This window comes from Nilaparvata lugens, chromosome 4 (assembly GCF_014356525.2).
Source record: "Nilaparvata lugens isolate BPH chromosome 4, ASM1435652v1, whole genome shotgun sequence".
Classification (NCBI taxonomy): domain Eukaryota; kingdom Metazoa; phylum Arthropoda; class Insecta; order Hemiptera; family Delphacidae; genus Nilaparvata; species Nilaparvata lugens.
Genome location: NC_052507.1, coordinates 49,367,056 through 49,375,046, shown reverse-complemented (window position 1 = coordinate 49,375,046; position 7,991 = coordinate 49,367,056). Strand labels below are relative to the sequence as shown.

Below are 7,991 nucleotides of genomic sequence, written 5' to 3'. Positions count from 1 at the left end.
CTTTTTATTCGGATTAGTAAAGTTGTAGGCTATGTTCAAATTGAGAAGTTTGTTTTGAAATTCATAGAATTGACGAAATTTATTCCATGTTGACACTTCAAGTGAACTCTCAATAATATCATTATTCTTTAATCGATAAGAGTTATTTCAAACTTGCTTGAATTCTAAAGCTGATTAATGCAGTTGGAGATTGATATAATGCATAAAACAATAATTGAACTTGTGAGAGGTAGAATTGTCTACATTTCAAGTCAGATTGAAAGCTTTAAATTTGAAAGAATTCTCTATTCAAGGGCCGGTTTCCGAGCTCGGGATTTAGCTAAGTTCACTTTTGATATGGTTCACTGTACATTTTAATATAAAAGTTCTCAAATTATAAAAACACTGACACAATTTTGTTGTATAAGCTGTAAGGAATGTATATGGAATTTCCACAGTTTCAGATGTTTCACATGATTGTAATAAAGTTGTATTACTGAGAGTATTCAGTTAAAATAGATAATAATTATGTATGAGAAAGAAAACATAGGGAGAATTAACAAAAGAGGAACCCTCAGTATTGATAGATCATACTATGTAAAATTATGAACTTTCAATTGTGATTAAACTAATAAAAACGAGAGTTCAATAATCTCGAGGAACAAGAAAACTTCACACTCTATTATAATTGTAGAACTTGATACTAATATCAAGAGCTTGATATACTTGAGTTACTTGTATAATAATAGTGTGATGTATCACCTACGATCATCATCCATACCTCCTGTAAATAGTCTCTATCTACATCCAACAAATGCTGTTGAATTTCACTCACGATAAATTCCCTAAAAATGATGCTTCACCTGGAGAGGATAAATTCACTGGTCGCTGCCTGAAACAGATCTCCCCTTATATTGCTGCCCACTTGAAATAATAATAAATAGATGCTTCAGTGAGGGTTACTTTCCAAAACGTTTTAAAATAGCCAAAATGATATTAATCCATAAAATAGGCGATAAGACCAATCCAGCAAATTATAGACCAATTAGCCTACTTAGCAATTTTGCTAAAATAATAGAAAGACTGATTAAAAAGAGATTGGTTGACTTCCTAAATAAAAATAATTTAATTGCAAAAAATCAGTATGGTTTCCTGTCTGGTAAATCAACCAAAGATGCTGTTATGGTATTGATTGATTCAGTTAACAGGAATTTCAATAAGAACATTAAAACACTGGCTGTTTTCCTAGACTTGGCCAAAGCTTTTGATACCATACCTCATTCGACATTGATAGATAAGCTCAATGGATGTGGTATCCGTGGAGTGGCAAAAAAGTTGATTACCAGCTATCTGCAGGATAGATCACAAACTATGACCTTTAACAATAAAACTGATACAAGAATTCTAACAAGTTTTGGTCTTCCTCAAGGAACGGTCTTATCGCCAATATTATTCTTGATTTATTTGAATGATCTTCTCAAATTAAATATCCCGAATTCCACCAAGATATCTTTGCTGATGATACAGTATTGTTATTTACTGGATCATCATGGAGAGAGGCATATGAAAACGCAAATGAAGGATTAAGCATGGCTAAGCGATGGTTTGATGAGCAAACTCTCACATTAAATTCAAATAAGACAAAATTTATTGCTTTTACTCCAACAAAAACTGGTGAACCACCTATTGAATTAGATAAAAAATTCACAACCATGACTCTCATATCGTCTCTAGACCCAATAATGTATCTGTGGAACAATCGAAAAAGTCAATTTTCTAAAATATCTTGGAATAATAGTTGACAGTCACTTGAAATGGAACTTTCATGTACAACACATAATATCTAAATTAAATACCTAATATACATTTTCTATAAAATTAATACTCTAAAGGATATCAGAATCATAAGAACCATATATCATGCATACGCTCACTCCTTGTTCCAATATGGAATAGAATTATGGGGGGGTACCTTTGACACACACTTTAATAGAATATTTACCCTGCAAAAGCATTTAATTAGAGCCGCTCTAAAACGGCCTAGACTGTATCCAAGCAGGAATTTGTTTGTTGAATTGGGGTTCCAACGCTACGACAGGTCTTTGTAGGGAAAATCATTACACATGCCAATAGAAATAAGCAGCATCTTACTTTGAATACACATTTACACAACCTTCGTCCGTCTGTACTCAATCCTTATACTCGAAACTTTACAAGATTAACTATAAATAAACATCAATTCACATACTTCATGGAATACTTTGCTAATATAGTCCCATATCACTTTATAAACAATAGAATAACAAAAAAACTAAGTAGTGAAATAGAAGAGTGGGTAAAATCTAGAGTTTATTTTAAGATAAGTGTATGAAATGATAATTTTGTAATAACTATAAGATCATAGTGTATAATACGTCTGTTATAGTACGTTTTTCTTGATTCTCTACTATGGATATTATAGTATATATCCACTTTTAGTCTTGATTAATGTTAGGCTATAATATTTGTAATTTTCAATCGCACTCACTGCTGGCGAACAAGTTCCACTTATGCCGGTAGTGCCTTTTATAAAAATTCACTTATTTATAATATTACTTATAGTATCTATCATATTTTTAATGTAAGTACTGATTGTAAAATGTTATGGCAAATAAAAAATTTCAAAATAATGCTAACATTTAATCAGGAGTTGTCTATTATATTAAGAGATCATTTCTAGAGTATATATGCAATCGTCTTTTTATTCGGATTAGTAGGCTATGTTCAAATTGAGAAGTTTGTTTTGAAATACATAGAATTGACGAAATTTCTCTCATGTTAACATTTCAAGTGAAGTCTCAGTTGATTATTATCAGTAATCAATAAGAATTATAAAAACTGGCTTGGATTCTAAAGCTGATCAATGCCGTTGAAGATTGATATAATGTAGAAGACAAATTATTGAACTTGTGAGAGGTGAAATTGTCTACATTTCAAGTCGGATTGAGATCCTTTAATTTGAAAGAATTCTCTATTTAGATGGTATTGTCTGAATAGAATAAAATTATTCGAGCCCAGGAAAGTTTTCTGAAATTAGGAGAATTTACCCTCCACAAAAGAATTGAAGAAATCTCTTAGAAATTGCATTTCATTTATATTACATTCATTGACCAGAAAATATGAAGTTGAGAATATTTTCAAACTTGTGTTACATGATAGAAATTAACATACGTGAACTTCATCTATAATGGGAGTAGTTCTCATTTACAAAATACGGAATGTGAAAGACTCAAATCTCATTCAAATTGCGCTGGAGTTTGGCTCTTTTCTAATCATAATGAGCTTCTCAATTATTGAAGAGTATTGAAAACCTATTGAAGATTAAGAGAATTAAACCTATCTAAAATTGAAAACCTATTGACATTACTTATTTATCCCGAGTTAGTTCCCTATTGACGGATCTCTAAATAATATGAGTGTCACTCTATCCACTAGACCACGGATCACTCCAGATGTTAATTATTCTTCAGAATAGCTCTGTACATTGATCATGGAAATCATTGTATTGCATACTCACCATTGTACAATGATTGTGTCAAGTCGCTTATTTTTTGAGTTCAATGTAGCTTTAAAATCGATCAAGCTGAAGAGAATTCAATGATACAATGATGATATACTAGGTTTCTCTCAATTTTCTGTACAGGTATAATAATCATGAGATTAATATCAAAGAGAGACCATGTCAGGAAACTATCGTGTGTGTGTGTGTGTGTGTGTGTGTGTGTGTGTGTGTGTGTGTGTGTGTGTGTGTGTGTGTGTGTGTGTGTGTGTGTGTGTGTGTGTGTGTGTGTGTGTGTGTGTGTGTGTGTGTGTGTGTGAGTGTGTGTGAGTGTGTGTGCGTCTGTGTACACGATATCTCATCTCCCAATTAACGGAATGACTTGGAATTTGGAACTTTAGGTCCTTACACTATAAGGATCCGACACGAACAATTTCGATCAAATGCAATTCAAGATGGCGGCTGAAATGGTGAAAATGTTGTCAAAAACAAGGTTTTTCGCGATTTTCTCGAAAACGGCTCCTACGATTTTGATCAAATTTATACCAATAATAGTCATTGATAAGCTCTATCAACTGCCACAAGTCTCATATCTGCAAAAATTTCAGGAGTGGTGTGTGTGTGGTGTGTGTGTGTGTGTGTGTGTGTGTGTGTGTGTGTGTAACATTTTTGGCGGGGCCCCAGCTTCCTCAGGGGGGAAAATTGAAAAAATCCTTTCTTAGTGGATGTCTTGAGGCTACCATAAACAAGTTGTGCAAAAATTAAAGCTTTTAGGCTCGGTAGTTTGGGCTGTGGTGTGATTTCAGTATGTTGGGAGGAGGAGGAGGAGTAGGAGAGGAGGAGGAGGAGGAGGAGCTGAAGAAGAAGAAGATGAAGAGAAATAATAATAATAATAAGAAGAAGAGGAGAAGAAGAGAAGAAAATCCTTTCTTAGTGGATGTCTTGAGGCTACCATAAACAAGTTGTGCAAAAATTAAAGCTTTTAGGCTCGGTAGTTTGGGCTGTGGTGTGATTTCAGTATGTTGGGAGGAGGAGGAGGAGTAGGAAGAGGAGAGGAGGAGGAGAGCTGAAGAAGAAGAAGATGAAGAAAATAATAAAATAATAAGAAGAAAGGAGAAAAGAGAAGAAGATAGATTGAATATTGATTTAGCGATTAAAAATAAAAGCTGAGAGATGTCTTTATTGAGAAAACATAACAGCTGTTTTGAGTTTCATAGTAGCACAGACATAACTTATACTGCAATGCCTCATTGAGTTCAACACACAGTTCTAATTCCCTACATGAAGTAGTGGATTATTCTTTTATTGACCGTGCAAAGTGAGGTCTAAGATTCAAGTCGAAGGTTTGGCATTTCTCTTAATGTTTAAATGTTTAAATGCGTGATTGAATGCGTGATATGCGTGATTGAAACGTCGATTATATGCTAATGATATGCGTGATCAATTAATCTGTCAGTTATGATTTTATCGTACACGCACATGGTAGAGTATGCTGAACTGATTATTTGGTCAATAAAAATTATAGGATGGTCTGGATTTGAGGATTGTTTGTATGGGTTATAGATTTTGAGGTGTGCATCCAGCTAAAGTTTGTCATGAGATGCATCAACTATTTGGCGGTACGAAGTTCGCCGGGCCAGCTAGTAATAAATGTATTACTTCATCCCACAAGTGGAGAATAGACACATTTCTACTAAAAGATATTTCAATTTAATTTTTTTTATTAATGATAAGGAGCTATAATCTTAATTTCTCAATTCAAAACTTTCAATTGAATTTAAAATTAAATTTATTCGATTTAAATTTAAAATTTTTCATAGTCTTATTCAGAATTTAAGTATTTTCATAACAAAATTCTCATTAAAAATGACTACAGTAGCCTACTTTTAAAATATCTATAATAAAATTTTTAATTTATAAATTATTCATTATTCAAATATAACTACTCAACAACTTTTAGAGAGCGCCAGAAAATTCAACCCCTAAAGCCGAGAAGGGAGACTGAAGGATGCTGGGAGCAAAGGCCTGCTGCGGCTGAACTACGAATCTAGCCGTCAGAGTTTCCTCTAGTCAGTGCTACGGGCTTCTACATTCAGTTGGGCGCAATTCAACACATTGTGAGCGCAATCAGTAGATCCCGATTTCGATCTGATCATTCGCGACAAACTATAAAACCTTTCTACCAAATAGGATCGACCATTTAGGAATCGGTCAGTTGGGAAAATCATATTTTTCGTCGCAAAAGATCGAAAATTGGAGAATCTCAAATGGTAGAATTGAAACTTGTACTTTCCCAAATGGTCGAATCCCAAATGATCGAAAAGTTTTAATAGTAATCTCATTTGGCCGAAAATATCAACTGTCGCAAAAAGTAGAAAATTTGATTTTCCCATCTGACCGATTCTCAAACAGTCGAATCCCATTTGGTAGAAAAATATTTTAGTTTGTCGCAAATTATCGAATCTCATCGGCTAGATGAGATTCGACCATATGGGAAAACAAAACTCTTCTACCTAATAGAATTCGACCATTTGCGACGAACTGCTACATTTTTCTATCAAATGGGATAAGACTTTTTGAGAATCGGTCAGATGGGAAAATCAAATTTTCGACCTTTTGCGACAGCTGAGATTTTCGGCCAAATGAGATTACTATTAAAACTTTTCGATCATTTGGGATTCGACCATTTGGGAAAGTACAAGTTTCAATTCTACCATTTGGGAATCTTCAATTTTCGATCTTTTGCGACAAAATAATAATTTCGGCCAATGGGAATCGGTCATTTGACATGCCACTAAAACTTGAACTTTCCCAAATGGTCGAATCCCAAATGATCGAAAAGTTTCAATAGTAATCTCATTTGGCCGAAAATCTCAACTGTCGCAAAAGGTCGAAAATTTGATTTTCCCATCTGACCGATTCTCAAGCAGTCGAATCCCATTTGATAGAAAAATGTTGTAGTTTGTCGCAATTGATCGAATCTCATCGGCTAGATGAGATTCGACTATATGGGAAAGTATACTCTTCGACCTTTTGGGATTCGGTCAGATGGGACCCCACGGTTCCACCACCCATCCCCACCTGATTATCTATGCAATCAGAAAGTACTTTTGTACTTTACTGGAAACCTAAACATTTGGTCACCCTAAACTATAGTCTCATAATATTGTATCTTTTCTGTTTAGGGCTACTTATTGTAATATAAATAGAAATACAAACATCTCAGGACCCTTTATGTTATCCCTCCATTATGAGTTACATTCTCCATGCGACATTGGAAATGCGCATCATAGTTTCAAAGGGGGTTTGTTTACTTTTACTTTCTAAATCATAGTAACATTCTTAAACATTGGTTCATTAGCTCCTTTACTCATACAAGAATGCGAAGAAATACTGGAAACCATGGACGAAGATTATTTGAAATGGGCGCCATGCCAAAACTGTACGTATGAGAAGTGAGATGAAATTGTTGTAATTTATACTTCCATAAAATTAACTGATTTTTAGACGTGGGAAATAAACATCGAACAAAACAATTATAAGAAATTTTGGGGGAGGGCGAGAGCATTCAATCTCACCCAGTTCAAAATCACGAATTGGAAAGATGGTAAATGTTCTGTGTCTGAGCTAATAAGCGCGTCCTCGCCCTCCCCCAAAATTTCTTTCGGCATGCGAAAATCAAAGAGGGAAGTTGGTTTTAGAATATATAGTGGCATCGGTCTTTTTAACTTTCTGATTTGCATAGATAATCAGGTGGGGGAAGGGTGGTGGAACGACCGTTCCATTCGTTAATAACTTTGATGAAAACGCAGCTTTAGTTACCCACACTGCAGACATTCACTTTTTTATAAATAATGGATGAACATACAGGAGTGAAAATTTGCACCAACATTCATGACAACTGGACAGACGAGTTAACAAAAATTATGACAGCTTTTCAATTCATGAAACAAAATGACGGGCGTTTGAAATGATATTTCTCCGGTAAACCGGTTAATAACGGTAACAAAAAAGGCCGTTGAAATTACAAAAAAATTATAAGAATAATCTTTTTCAGTAAATTCAATTACAAATAGATGACATCTCATTTTCAAGATTGAACGAAATATTAGGTGAGATATGGCAGCTTTAGTGACCTTCCTTTAGATGCAACTTTTTTTATTGTTTAAAATAATTGAAATCGCTTACTAATAACATGCAAAGCAAATGGAGATTGCTGCATATTGAAGTAAACTTTAGCAGCATATATTGGTGTTCACTGCAACAAACCTTCAACAGTAGCCTAAAAAAAAGGATTTTTTTTTTGAAATATACATATTTATTCACAACACTGACATGTTTTACAATATATTATTATAATACAACATTATTATAATACAACATTGTTATAATATTATAAAACAGTATCATGACTGAAAAATCTGGTGTGGCGCACTCACACAACTTTCCTTGCCGTTATGAAAATTTATCACCT

At 33.9% G+C, this 7,991-nt stretch overlaps 1 long non-coding RNA gene across 1 annotated transcript in view; it reads right to left on the bottom strand.

The window, feature by feature from the left end:
• Window positions 1-786: 786 nt before the first annotated feature.
• LOC120350835 overlaps window positions 787-7,991 on the bottom strand; it is an 11,081-nt gene continuing 3,876 nt past the window's right edge. Inside the window, exons 2-3 of the long non-coding RNA XR_005571039.1 lie at window positions 5,681-5,683; window positions 787-796 (exon numbers count right to left, since the gene is read on the bottom strand). This is a non-coding gene — a long non-coding RNA (uncharacterized LOC120350835). The remainder of the gene's footprint in view (window positions 797-5,680; window positions 5,684-7,991) is intronic.